Raw genomic sequence first — 15,756 nt, 5'->3', positions numbered from 1 at the left:
AATTTTGATTCAATCTTAATACGGAGAGATGCTGTTATTTTAAACCTGTTGTTTCACTTAATCGGAAATAACTACTCTAAACCGTATATTTCTTGCTTTTGACGTGAGTCATGTTACTTTTCCTTTTTTTCAAGGGATTTAGGAACGTGTCCAATGGAAAACAGACAGAGAGCGAGCTACCGAAACGGTGACAATTCTTTTTGTTGGACACACTGAGAAAAAAATATGTCTCCAAGCAAGAATGGAACCAGCAATCTCCCAGTCTCTAGTTGGGTGCGTTAACAACTACCACTACAGTTCCAATTCCTACCAAAATTATGACGGCGCAAAATGTAAAATTCTCTCACTAGTTTTAGAAATGGTGACTTATCCCTCTTTTTCGTTTCATTTTGTTCTACTAACAATTTATTTTACGTTATTAAAAGTCTAGAAGTTTGTATTTTGAAATGATATTAGATGAGCATAGGCTTCTAAGACGAACCGATTTTTCTGCCCTGCACACCAAAAAAAATTGAATTTTATCGTTGACATAATTACAAATATGACACAATTCAACAAACCGTAATTTACGAAACATTACCGTGCTCCGTTTAGTTTTACATGAAACATATACTTTACATGCGCAATGACATAAAATTACACTTCCTACCATTTAGAACAAACGCTGTATGAGGAGTAAAATTACATGATTTACGAAATTAAACGTCATGTAACATTAAAATCAAACATAAAACTAAGTCATTTTTGATGCTCGTATATGTCAGGGTCAGGAGACGTAACTTTACATTATGTTTTCTAGGTGTGTGGCTCATAAAACGTCAATATACTATAATACATTCACTAAGACATCTAAACGTAATTGCAAAATATTCTACGTTCTTCAAATCATTCTGAAGTTCAGACTTTGAAGTTTTAAGCCTAGAATAAGTCGTGTACTGGATTCGTACAGTTTGTGTTAACATTCTACAAAAAATAGTTGAGAACTTATAGAGTTTTAACGTATGAAGATTATGACTCATGAGGATTTAGTGTATAAAGAATTTTGCACCAGAAGAGAGTTATTTTCTGTATGACACATGTAAATATTATACGCAGTGTTGCATACTAATCATTCGATGATTTATCCTTTCACTGCGCCTGAAATTATTATTATCAGAATTCATTTGGATAAACGGTCGAATATTACTCCAGATCAAATTTTCTCAAATTCTTCATTTTATTTGTTCAACAGAGCTCTAACAGAGAACCCCTAACATTTTATGAAATAGGACCTAGGAGAAAATGGGTTAGAGATAGTTCAATAAGTAATAAGATAAGAGCCAAAGAAACTCAAAAATTCTCATTCTACTTAAAATTGAATAACTTTCACAATTCTCATCCGATTTAAACTAACGATGGCTTATTTCCATTGGTTATTAGCAGGCTATAAGTTTCACTAAAATATATTTTTTTTAAAATTACTATATTTTGCCCATTTCTTGACCAAACGCTCAATATACTTTCAAAAATGAGGAAAAATTAAGAAAAAAATTCAACAAACTCGTAAATATCGTGAGAACCATTAGTTGCATCAAAACAAAATGCTCGAGCGACCGATAGTACATGCAATTACCTTTAATTAAGCACAATAATATTTAATATCGATGCATTAAAGCCGATAATATTTGAATTTCTCAAAGCGTATTTTTATTTTATTTTAAAGGTGAAATTCAAATTTTTACTTCAACTCGAAAACATACTGTAATTTTTTTGGACATTATTTTCGGATTCAGCTTACGATTTTACATCAAAAATAGAAGTCAGATATTAAAGCTCAAATTTTTATTTTTATTTTGTAAACTAGTGTAATTTGTACTCCAAATCAACTTCGGAGAACTCTTTTACCACAAATATACATGCAATCCATCGGTTTTGAAAACTGTTCCATGCTGTATGCTTTTGTTTCCTAGAAAACAAATCATATTTTATATTGTCGAAATTCCTCGGGAAATTATTACTTTATTACCTGAATCCCGGGAAGCCGAAAGTTGTCGCGAAATGGAAGCTCTAAGTCATGCCACGTTAACTGATTTTTGTTTGCTAGTACATCAGTCAAGATTCATTATTCGTGGTTGTGAAATAGCACACTAACAAATACGCTTCCACTTTTATGATATAGGTTAAAAAAATGCAATTTTGTCTATGATCTAAATTTTTTTGTAAACGATTTCACAGAACTCAGAATATTATTCATACATCCTTGAACTGGTTCATGATTCGTAGTATATTAATCATGACTCAACATTGGTGCTCGTCAAACAGTTAATTAAATCATCAAATATGATTCATGGATTCGTGAATTGATCCATGATTCCTAGTATATTAAAACCGATTCAGTATTCGTACTCGTGAAATAGTTCACAAAGTCATTAAATATTACTCTTGAGCTCATTCCTAAAATTCAGTAACGTCTAACCATTCGAACACATGCAATAGTTAACTGGAAAATTATTTCGAAAACTCAACGTAGAGGTTAGGATTTTTTTTACATAGAATGTGTATGACAAATTTGAAATATATCGGTTAAATAGTTTTTGAATGGCAGTTAACACCGCAAATCGTGTTTCTTCCAGATCAATCAATTGATCAATCCGCTTCACCCAAAAGAAATCGCAAAAAATTGTTTTTTCACGCTGAAACCATTTCCCCTCCCTTAACCAGTTCCTGATGCCGAGTACAATAGTCAAGACAGACCACTCGTACACGTGAAAAAGATCACGAAATCATGAAATATTCATGGATTCGTGAACTGGTTCATGATTTCTAGTACATGATTTACGATCTATCTTGTATGCTTATGATGTTTAGAAGATATCCCTTATCATTTCATGTACAAAACAAATTCATGGTATTTGCGTGCGAACTATTTTACAAAATTTGATGGAATTTTTTTTATTCTATGTGCTATTTCATAAAACTCGGATATTTTGATGAAACTAAAATACATTGAATTAGAGTGAAAATTTGAAACGACTTGAACTAACGCATTTTATTGTATTTTATTTTTTTTGGGTGACCGGAGTTCAAGCGTTCAGTTTTTTTAGTATTAATTATTAATGACTTGTTGTTGTATTTTGTTGTATTCCCAAAAGAAACAAATATTTGACGAAAATTTGTTACTTATAAATAAATCGACACTTATATCGATTTGACTGGAAAAAAGCTTTCGTAGAATTTAATTCTAAATTATCTGCATTCTAAAGAACAGCAAAAACTAATTTACAACTTGTGTACCAGTGAGTTATATAATGATGCATCAAACCCTCGTTAAATGGGTACGGAAGGTGCTTGAACGATAACAATTTCGACTTGATAGCTCAGTACGTAGATAAGGCTATGCAGCCCGACGGGGCAACAGAGAAAAACAACTCTGATTGCTAAAAATAAATTTTAGATATGCATTGCAGAGACATTCGAAATACCCAAACAATATTGCAGTATGTAATAACCAAGTAATAGTATCATCTGTTGGAGAACAACAACTTTCAACTCGAAACAGATAGTCACAGCAAAAACGGTGTCAACATTACAGATTTACTGATAACGTGGTTGTACTTTGTACGCAGAGAGAGAGACAACAAAGTCGCAAACACAAACAACGGGAAGCAGGAGGAGCAGTCAGATACAACCGATGGTACTAGGGTGAATAAATCAAGTAATATGATGCGATAAGGTTGATTATAAATTTGATTATTCATGTTTGAGTCACCCTAATGCAACGCTTGACGTTTGACTCTTGATGATAAAAGTTTTTACTGTTTTTTTGAAGCTCACTGCTCAACTTCCGTTGGGTGAAGTGTCTAGAAGTAATTAAAAATATTTTATTGAGGTATTAACGCCATCAACCGACGAACCGAGCGTATAAAAATGCTCTTGATATTGAAAATAAAATGGGCGAAATAATGACAAGTCCGAAGATCATCGTTGAAATAAACAACAGTCAGCTGAAGTGCACCGACGAAAGTCTCACGATTCACGAAGCAATCGTGTTTCGCTATAAGCAAGCGCACAAGATGTGAAGTGTTTTGTTTACAAATTTGAAAATATATGTTAATTAATGCTATAAATTAGCAAAATTTAAATAAGCCTCATTTGTGTTCGTGTTGCGGCACTCGCAACGCTCTGATCCAAGTTTCCGAATGAACCGTAGAGTGGAGTCTGTTTGATAGCAATACAAGAAAAGGATATGTATAATAATTCGTTGGTGTAATTTTTAGATTATAACTGATAAGAATCATAAAATTCAAAACAAAATTGACAAAGAGACACCGTTTTGCGGTAATTTTATTCAGCTGTGTGGATTTAATAGCATTGCTTGTTGGCGATGCCACATCTGGTTTATGCCTGTATGAGAATTTAGAAAAGAGGGTCGATGTCTCGTCAATTGTAACACCGTCTATTTTCGGTCTCAAAAACAGCGGGTTCGTTTCCCGTTCTGGTCGAAGATCAATCATACATTGCTCATCTATTATCGCGAAGAAACTATACTAATAGCTAGTAGAGTGTAGAGTACATGCAGTAAAAATGAGCAATCATTATAGATTGTCAAATTATAAATCATACTGAAATCAACCGAAGGTCAATCCCCACTTGACGGCGTAGGGCCATTAAAAAGATCAATAAGAGGGGAACAATGTACGCTACTCAACAGACTCGAAGGGATCACGAAGCTTTCTACGGTTGCCAAGGGTAACCACACCAACGCAGCCCCATTGAAGCGAACGAAAGACGAGTTCCAACGCAGTTAGTTAGAGTATCTTTCCTATAAGGCAAGCTAGATCGATCTCGCCCCTGTTTACCCCATCATCATCGCTAGCCGTTGGTGGCGTTGTGCCGTAAGTCGTCAAACCAACGATGGCGACGACGTACGTGTAATTTGAATAAAGTGATTTATGATTAATTGTTTTACTGCTTGATTGAACTCTGGCGTCAGATTCAACAATTCCGTTCATTTATTTATTTACCTCCTTGCGTTTAATAGTCGCGCGAATGGGCTTCACATATTATTCGAGCACAACACAAGCGGCGCCTGTGCGTTAAACGTGGTTAGATAGCTTTTTCCCGTTCAAGTTCTGCCAGTAGTTTTTCTGTTTCTTTACCTGCAGCGAACTTTGCGAGGTGAAAAATTAAATTCAGCGAAACTTGTAAAAAAGCAGCAGAAGAGCAAAGATCCCCGCCCCACAGCTACCTAGTACGGGAACAGACCCGACATGGAAAGACTACGCCGACTGTTGAAGTCGCATATTGCTGTACGCGCTAATGCCACTGCTATTATTTCGAGCTGTCAAACAACTTAATATGAATAGGCGTGAGCTCGACTCCGACACTTTTGTGTCTATTTTGGTATACCTGTATGTATGTTTTCTTATTTATTTCTAGGTCAATTGAATATACGACCTGCAGTAAAAATTTCGGTTTCCCGGCGAGTCTAGTGTAACGCGAATGGTGTTGCCCGAACAATCGGAAACGTTTGGTTTTTGCTACGATGAGAATGGGCAAATTTAATGAAACACGAGTCCTCCGAGATAATTATCAAATTTATGAGTTAAGATCGAAAGATAAATGCAAGCAAATTTATAGTCATTCGGCACGAAAATGTAAGCTTCACTCGATTCCGGCCTGCTTACAAACAAGTGTTTTTATGTGTATAGCTACGGACTTAGAAGAACCAGCTATGGAATAGCCAACAACACGTGTTTTATGTACATATTTGTAAAATTACATTTAAATCACCCATATTTCGCAATTCGATAAAATGAATGAAAATCGCTGAAACCACCATCACCTCAGTACTTAAACTTTTAGGACAGAGATGTGACTAGGAAACACTACGCTGCATACAGAACAGTTAAATGTATACACATACGTCAGGAATCAGAAACCGGAATATATTGGCTCGATTGGAACGTTCCCCATGTTAATGAGTCCCTTGTAGTAAAGCCATTAGCACTTTATCACACTGGGTTACTGCAGGGCAGTTACACATCAAATTATATAAAGTTGCATAACCAAAGATCATACGTATACTACTCAGCACACTGAATAGTAGCCATGTGACAATTGAGGTAGGTTACAGCAATTGAGTTGGAAAAAAATAAAACAAACTCTTTGCCAAATCCGGATGTGAATCCGACAGAAAAGTTTTCGCTTTCGTGCAAACTTGTAAGCTACGCCAATGCTGAAAAAGTACATCAAAACCACCAACTTTGTTTAAGGTTGGACAGAGAATGCGCAAAAATCGCAAACGAAAAAAGCAGTTTTTTTTCCACACCAAGTGTTAGATCTTCATAAAAATTAATCAGCAGTACTGTATCTACATTCTACATATGCTGATTAATTTTTATGAAGATCTAACGCTCGGTGTGGAAAAAACTGCGTTTTTCGTTTGCGATTTTTGCGCATTCTCTGTCCAACCTTAAAAGGCTGAATAAAGTTTGTCAAGAAGTTTATTTGAGCTTGAGCTTGAACTTGTGCGACCACCCCTGGCTGCTACTCCGTTATCGATCTGGACTAACTAAAGTTGCACAGGGAATCAGTACATAATTATGCTTGGGAATAGCGCAAAACACATCTTTCAATGTGCAACTACTCTTGGTAATTCTAATGTGTTTTACTGATCAATACCGGCGTCGGCCAGGCCCGTACATAGATCGCGGAAGGAAAGGAACGACACTTGCTTTTGCTAGAGGCCGTATATACTACTGCGCACTCCACAAGTATCACGGGTGGAGGAGTATTTGTTAGTATAGAAGTTGAATTTTACATCTTCTTTACAGACGCCAGAGAGGTGACTCCACTAAACTATCTGGACTAGATATCGATACATCAACTCATGGACCAGGGACCAACGGCTTTACTTCCCTTCCGAAGGAAGGGCGGTCACGTCACGTCATTTTTTCACTTCAGAAAAATCTCAACGACCTCAGTTGGGATTGAACCCAAACCAACTGGAATGAGTGGCGGTCAAGCTTACCACTCAACCACCGGTGCCATCGTTTCCCAAGAAGTTTATTTTTATGTAACAAAATTTGAGAAAGTGAACGTACCCCAATTGATCCCATAAGTGAAGTGTAAAGTCAAAAGAGATTATAACTTACTTTGACAGGTGTATACCCGGGGCAATATATGTCAAACTAATGGGCCTAGCATATGTAAGAGCGAGATGAAAATTTCTCAGTGCTAACAGCGACATGCGGCCTCTAGTAGTTATAATCTCTTTTGTGAAGTCAGACCTGGTTCTAAATTTTTAAATGCGGCTGTTCAAATGTAATAGTTCTAGTATAAAAATGTCCCGAGTATCGATTCCACAGAGATAACCGCATGGAACGTGTGTATTTGTTTTACCTCAATTCTTCCCATTCTCCTGCTTGGAAAGTGGCTGAATACGGCTGATTCAAAAGTAGATTTTTACCGGCTGGGGTTCTCTAGAAGATTGATAACAGCCTAGAGGCCGAGTGGCATTGGGTGGGTTCAAGTTTCTCAACCAAGAATTGTTCCACTGGGTTCCTGCTCCCAGGTCGTAAGCGGCGACTTAAAACAGGAATCTTCAAGTCAAGATATTTCTCCGTACCGAGGACTGAATGGCTGGCAGGATTAAAATATACCAGTCGCGCACGGTGTGTCGTGGGTCTTACCCTTACTGTGTTAAGTGAATCTCTGACACAGTGGACGTTTGTTTTTTCGCAATTCATGGGATTCAAATGGTGGTTATGTCCCCAATACCCATTTCGGGGTTCGCTATAGGCGATTACAAGCCAACGTGTTTGGTATCTTCTAGCTACTGTACAACAAGTGCGAATGATGAAATGTGGAGTGCTGCTATCGAGTATGGTTAGAGTAGCACAAATTATTCTTCGGCATACACGTACAGCAACTTTGAATCTATCCCGCCTTGTGCAGGAAGGAAAAGCTTCTATAGCTTTGGTTCAAGAACCGTATTTCCGTAAAGAAAGCTTCTATGTTGGAAAGCTTTTTAACCCCGTCTTCGTAGCTGACAATCCGAAGTTGCAATTTCGTTTTGATGCATGCTCAGTAATTTGCGATTCTCATTCATTAAATGAAATTAATGCAATGTGCATCTAATAATGGAACTAGAACATATTTAAAATGAGAAATATGCACACCGATCAGGCTTCCGTCTTACAATACCATCATTAGCTCGCAAATCTACAGAATCGAGCATCGACAAATAAATATCATTGCTAGTGTATTTTCGTTTCCCCAGCAGTAAGTTCAATATCGAAGTTACCAATATAATTCTGCTCAAAGCGAAAACGAGCGTGCGGAGAGAATAATGAACACGCTTTGCTTGCTTTGTCCTACCCCGTTGTCTCATTTTCGATTTCGCAAAGTGCTAGTGGTATGGAAAGAAACTTCGTTCTTTCGTCAGTTTCGCCTGATTTTGGCAAATGAAAAAAACATTTTCCGACTCTGTTCGGCATATTTTCCGCATAATGAACCTTCTGATGCTATCAAATGTCCACCACGTAATTTGAGACAACTCAAATATCAATTTGAAAGACACCAAATTGATTGCATATTTAGCTAGTACAATTCTCGCGTGTTTTTTGTAAACGGCCAATAAGCATACTGTCAAATTTCACTTTGAGAGAAAATTCCGGACAAACCGTAACTCGCCAAGAGTGGACGTTGGCATTTTATTAAAGAGAAAAGTTTTCTCTTTCGTTTACTGCTGTCACTAATAATCGGCGATAGATGGTTTGGCCAGAATTTCCTCTCAAAGTGAATTTTGACAGCATGCTTATTGGCCCTTTTCAAAAAACACGCGTGAATTCTTCACATACTTTATGTAGGAAATCGCCCAATATTTTCACGAGCTGGCAGAAATGAGGTGTAAGAGGTAATTCTCTGCTCTGACGGTATTACGCATGAGTTGGCAAACTGGCTCGTACCAAACGAGCTTGAACCGTTGTTATCTGATCAACGTCTCGCTAGATATCGTCACATATCGTAATCCCGTATCTACGAACTGGGACCTCTACGAAGAGGGCTTGGCGACTAGGTTTCATGGGTATCTTCTAACGATTGAGTATTTAAGTGACTTGGATGAGGCTGTGGATAAAACAAACTAACCTATAGTAGCAGCATACAAATAGGCTTGTCCGCTTCAAGTTATGCGTGATGTATACTCCTTCTGAATCCATTTTGAAAGCAGCACGAGGTCATGGAGTACCTTCATATACCACGAACTGGATACACGCAATGCTTAACGACCGAAGTCTGTGCCCATCATTAAGACAGGTACAGATAAGGAAACTGAGTGACTGTGGATATCCTCAAGGCGGTGTGCTGTCACCAGTTCTATGCAACCTTGTTGCCGATGGCTTGCTGAGGAACCTTAAACCCAAATCGATGAACTTAGAATTTCAAATACTATCTACCTTCTATGAGTCATTCTAGTATTACTGAAAATGAATAAGCGGACGAATTGGCTACAGCGGGCGATTTGACAAACTTCGTTGGACCATAATCAGTTCTACCACTGTCAATAAGTTAAATAAAGCACAAGATTCGCTTTTGGGCTGCATTTGAACATGTCAACCATTGCCGTAGCTTGCAATCTTGCGTTTCAACAAAAAAATTTCTGCCGGATATAAATCTGAAAATGTCGAAAAATTGGGTGCATTTTACCAAGTACAACTACAGTATTCTAGGCATGGCACTGGCTGGACATTGCGAACTCATTTATCACATGGCTACTATTCAGCGTGCTGAGTATTATTCGTGTGATCTTTGTGAATCCGATTACGGATATCATATCATTTGATCATTTGATATGTACCTGCCCTGCAGTAGTACAATTGCATATCCGGATTTTTTGTTCTCTATACATAGATGAAATGTATGTTCATAGAGCTGAAACTCAAGGATATACTATGGTTCTTAACCCAGTGTGGTAAAGAGCTGTAGAGTTTGTTGGATCAGAACCATTTCTACCTGTGCCATCTAATTAGATCTTTCAGCTTGCACAAGAGACCAACTACTAAATAACTGGCATAGCGTGGTAGGCTCTTGACAAACAAAGAAATTCGTGCGTCTAGATACAACGAGAGCCAAAAAACTAATGGATCGTAAACGAACAGACTTGCGTATAATCCCAGGCCTATTTACAGGACATTGTTCTGCTAAGTATCACCTGAAAAAAGCTCGGAACATATTCTCTGTTATTGCGAGCCTTATTTATTTGAAGGAAGCGATACTTCGGAAGGTATATCTGTCCCAAACGGATCTTCAGCTACATTAATGATATAATACCAGGTTGGGATGACACATGTGGACTAAACTGCCTAGAAAAATAATGAATTTTTGAAAACTCAATCGACCCACCCGTGAGTCTATTCCTAGTCTCACCAGGAGTACTTACACCGATTTTGCAGCAAATCGGACAAGTTTAGCTACCGGATCAACGTGTCTGAAGTTTGTATGGGATTTTTCGAAAATTTACATGGAGAAAACTCACTATCTCGCATGTTGATCGCTAGGTGGCAGTGTATACATTGTATTATCACGATCAGTGAAAATAAGAGAGATAATATAATTGTTTACAATTTTGTCGAAGACTGTTAGTCAATTCGGCTTTGATATAAGAACTTATTAAACTTTTAACGAAATTATGGCTGAGTCAGTTTTACAAGGGTCTAGCAGTGCATGGATGTGTATCAGTTCTGAAGTTCCGCGAACTATACATCGTTGTGAATTAATGGTTAGATTTAGCTGAATAGTATGTTTATAAGAATTGTAGTACATAATACGAGTTATGTTTTGGTTAGAAAATATTAGTTGCACCTACGACAGCATAGAGAGAGCGACAACACTAACTTTTCGTAGAAGAGAGATAGAATATCAAGATATTCTGAAGAAATACTGCAAAATGTCTGTTCTACAACTTTGTAGAAGACAACAAATTTCTATCGCTCTCTGTTGAAAAGTTAGTGTTGACGTTCTCTATGCGGTAACATGCGGACCTAAAATGTTCTAACCTAAACATGACTAGTATTCTTCACTATAATTCTCCTGACCATGCTATTGAGCTAAACCTAACCATTATTTCATGAAATGTTTAGTTCTTGGGAATCGAGTAGTGATACACAACCATTCACTGCTAGGCCCCATGCAGAACTGACTCACACATGACTTCATTGAAAGTTTAATAACTTCTTTTAACAAAGCCGGATTTACTAGTAGTCTAAGACAAAGTTGTACACAATTAAAATAACTTTCTTTTTTTTCATGTACTGTGCCAATATGATGCCTAAGTATCTACCTAGCGGCGAAAATGCGAGCTAGCGGGTTTTCTCCATGTAAATTGTCCAATAATCCCATACAAACTTGTCCGATTTGCTTCAAATTTGGAGCAAGTACTCCTGATGGGACTAGGAATCGACTCAGGGGTTGGCCAATATGGGTAATTTTTTTTCTTGTTACTGCAATGTGGACTAGCAAACAACTCGCTTCCAACTACAATCGAATCGGGCAATTTGTAACATGTAGAGCAAACAGGGACACCCACAAAAGATATCCGGAATAGTGATCGAAGTGGCAAAGCTTCTCTTATCAGGTAAAAAATATAATAAATTCTAGGATCTCTGAAAGTTTTGGATACATTTTCTGAATTTAGTAGCGTTGTCCTAAATTTATTATGATTTTTTAGGACATTTTTAGTGCTTCGTAGGATCTCTTTGAAGCTTTGAATTTCTAACTTTCATACGAATTGCTTGAAGTTCGCCAAAGTTCCCTGAAAACTTTAATGAACTTTGGAGTTTCATGAAATTCTTGTGAGACAGTAAGATGGGATGTTTTCGACTGGTGATTAAATAATCTAAGGTGAGTTTCGGCAGTACAGTCAAATATCTTTGCGTCGATTATTTCTTTATCTTCGCCAACGTTTCGACCCGCGGTTTGGGCCTTCTTCAGGGCTCGATAAAAATCGACAAAGTCACAAATCGTTTTGTATACGGGTAACAGTCAGTTTCGATTGGGTTAAGTGATCAGACCTAGTGCGCGTTCCCAAGGAATTTATCGAGTGACTATACCTTTTTTAAAAACTCATTTAACGATCTCGATAAGTAAGCTCCCGATATCAGATGTTAATGTTCATTAAATTATCCATTTTAATCACCGGTTAATAAAGCGCAGTCTACCTTCTCATCTCGCTGAGAGTGGAAGCTAAAAATCGTTCTGCTATAGATTCACGGCAAAAACGACTGCAGACAAATTGTGTTGATATTGATTTTTGGAAATGTCCTGTAAGACCAGCTACTCGGGAAGTGAAACAATTACTAAACGTGCAGATTGTGCTCAATCCGGGAGAAGTTAACGTCTAGAAAATGCACCATATCGAGCATTAAGAAGCACAGTCTTTCGTTTCGCGGAACAACGTACAGGACACTAATGAAAGCTGTCACGTTAAGAACATCATTCCCCTATATATAGGCAAGGGCTCTAGAGAGATGCGCTTACATGAATTATCTTCACACTCCTGATATCGTGATTAATAAATTTAGGTCAAAATACGGAGAAGTGGCTTCCATAACAGCTGAAACTTCGTATTTTCCCGGGTGTCACTAAGGTTGTTCTTGTGGTGAGAATGCTTCCGTACAAAGCAACTCCTACGTAACCATTTTATGCAGATCATCCGAAATTGGGACGTTTCATCAGACAACACTGGTTATGCACCCATGGTAGATTTCTATGCGCGAATTCTGCAAAAAAAAACACTGCATCTTATGCCAAACCACAAACGGCTACAAAACCAATGTCTGCAGATCTGACAGGAAAAAATATTCACTCAACAAGAATCGCGCCCAGTGTCTCCAAACCAACAACCGGCACCACCGTCAAAGAAACGAACGTAGAAGAGGACAGATGCGTTTGTCCGTGCGCTCGCATTTCTGTTTGACGCTCTAGTGCTTTCTTCGAAAATGCTTTGAATTGGCTTCTCACTATGGTGTATTCCGTCGATTCAAGCAATAAAGCACTTTTTCTTAACGTGTACACAAAGTAGAAAACTCCCTTAAGAAAGTTTGTTTTTAAAAAAAGTCAACTATCAAATAAAGTTTTCGTTTTTTACGCTTTCATCATACACCAATTTAATAAGACAAATTATTACAAAGAAACAGTTATTACTATTTTTAAAACGTGGGCCCCCAAATACGACCCGGGTCCCATGGCAATTGCCCTGGCTGACCCCCCCCCCCCCCCCTCTCATCTAAACCTTTCGTGCTGCTTATAAATAAATTACAAATTACAGTTGACTATCTATGAGTTTCATAAAATTTACAGGAAGTTCGTAATATTTTCTTTGAGGTTTAAAAATTTGGTAAAATTTGCAGACACCCCCGATGTTTAAAATATTTTCCAGATGCCTTTAACATATTCTTGACATTTCGCAGGCATTCCAGAGATTCTTAAAATTTCACTCAGGGTCGTAAAATTTTCTTAAAGTCAGAAAACATATTTCGCAAAAATACCATGAGTATGGTGGAATATACGTGAAAATCGTGGCCACTCTGCAGTTCATAGACATTGTTTGAGTTATAGAAATTCTCTGAAGTTTGAAGTATTTTTCTAAATTACATATGTACCTTCGACGGTTGATATATTGAATATTAAGATACTCTCGAGTTTTACAAAAACTATGACTGACTTTCTAAATATCCCTCTGTAAGTTAGCAATCTTCCGAAATGTGTAGGACTTTCCAGTAACTTATAGCTTGTGGTATTCATGATGCATTTATGACTTGCTCAAAGTTCAGAATACATCGCTGCAGCTTGCAGAACTGCTTTGAGTTGCACAGAACCGTTCCTTCGAAACCCATATAGCTTCTATAAAATTCATCGCATTTTGTTTAAGTTCACAAAATCAAACGAATTTATTTTACTGGTGAGTGTACTTTCTATCTAGGCAAAGCATACGTACTATAGAAAGTACGTACTAACGAGGGTACGTATTATCGAGATATACTTGTATTTATGAACAATCAGATTGAACAGACATATTACTGACCACACTACTGACACACATTCCACCATCCTACCTGGCAATTTTTTTTTTGCGAAAGCCTGATCTGTTGATTTCCACCATATCAATTTATAAATACATTTGAAACCAAGGTGAACTAATCGGCTATCATTTGTGGTTTCAACCAATTAGAGCTTTGATCCACTTTCAAAACTAATAATAAAACACAAGCAAAAAAGATACCTCCTAACCGATTGACCAGTTAGTTGCATGTAGCCACGAGCGCGGTCTGTCCCAAAAAAAAAACACAAAAATAGTCAAAATATGCTAATCTGATGCTTCGCGATTCTCGTGCAATCGGTAAGCATCTTCACAAAACTTTGATCATTGGAGAGGTCGTAAACGACCTATTTAGACGCCTATTCGTTGGATTAATTAGTGGTGGTCGCCAAAGGCAAACTCATTGGGTATTTTCAGAAAAGACTACCAAACAACAAGCAATAAAACAAAGCTTTGGTACTTCTTGCCATAACGGAACTTGACCTTCTAGTTCGACAAACTTCGCAGCCGACTCTTAGTGTACAGCAAGTTACTAACTTTTTTTTCATTTTTTAAATTCATAAAGTTGGATTACTTTACGTTTACCTAGTACTAAAATTAGGTTCTAGTCCCACCACTTCCATTCGGCACTGACTCATCGCCATCAAAAATAAACGCGTTTGTCGATCATGACAGGATAGGAAGGTAACGCGGAATGGGTAAGGCGATGTTTACCCTCCGTATTGGTATAAAGATAACGATTTTCGTTATTTTTTCGGCGCGTGTAGCTGCCTGCGCCGGCACCGGTATTAGTTCACATCTCACTGACGCTGTCAGAGAGGCATACAAAAAATACTAATATTAAAATTAAGGCAATAATCAACCACTATGATGAGCTAGACTCACAGAGAGGGCTTGCGAAACCACTACACACGAGGAAGGAGAAGTTGATTCTGGTTTGGTTAGTGGAACTTTTTCGTAGTTTTTTTTTGGCTGGCAATTTATGCTGGAGGTCAACCTCGCTTGGACCAACCATTCATCCTCGTGATGATACGGAACTCGGCCAGCGAGAGCACGTTTGAGCAGGCCCAGAGATGTCGCGTTTTCGTTTCGCGCCTAGCTTAGCTCTGGGCGGTATCGGCGGGCAGAACAGCGCGCCAATGCTGCATCGTATGACTGGAATACCAATGAGCGGATACGCGCCCGGTCGAGGTTCACGCGAATATGCATGACGGGCTTGATACAGCTCAAGGTTTTTAAAGAACCGATCTGGCAGACGCTGCTGCCGGGATCGAAGCAAACGGGTTTCGCGAATCAGCAATGTCATTGAAGGAGGAAATGGCGAATTAAAAAAAATATTTTGTCAGTAAACAAGTGATGAGTAACTATGTAGTTGTGTAGTGTGTTTATGGATTATGTTTGTTTTGCTTTTTTGTGCACTGTAGAGAGTTTCAGGATCAAAGAGACTCCAACAGTAGATCAGATTGATCGACTGATTCCGTAATGTATGAATTTGGCGATTTTCATAACATGGTAAAGAACCAAAATATAGTCGAACACTAAAGTACATTGTTGTATCGTTCATCCAACTTCTAGGCCTTTGTAGCCGAACAGCAGCTGTTGCAAACATATTTTTCTCTGTATAGCAACAACTTTATTGCATTGATAACGATAAACCTGTCTTCTTTCTACCATTT

At 37.8% G+C, this 15,756-nt stretch overlaps 1 protein-coding gene across 2 annotated transcripts in view; it reads right to left on the bottom strand.

The window, feature by feature from the left end:
* The window catches only part of LOC131688347 (sestrin homolog), a 110,038-nt gene that overhangs the window by 74,632 nt on the left and 19,650 nt on the right, over positions 1 to 15,756 (bottom strand). The gene's annotated exons all lie outside the window — the stretch shown is intronic.

This window comes from Topomyia yanbarensis, chromosome 3, assembly GCF_030247195.1.
Source record: "Topomyia yanbarensis strain Yona2022 chromosome 3, ASM3024719v1, whole genome shotgun sequence".
Classification (NCBI taxonomy): Eukaryota; Metazoa; Arthropoda; class Insecta; order Diptera; family Culicidae; genus Topomyia; species Topomyia yanbarensis.
Note: the sequence above shows the minus strand (reverse complement) of the source record. Positions and strands in the feature narration are given on the sequence as shown.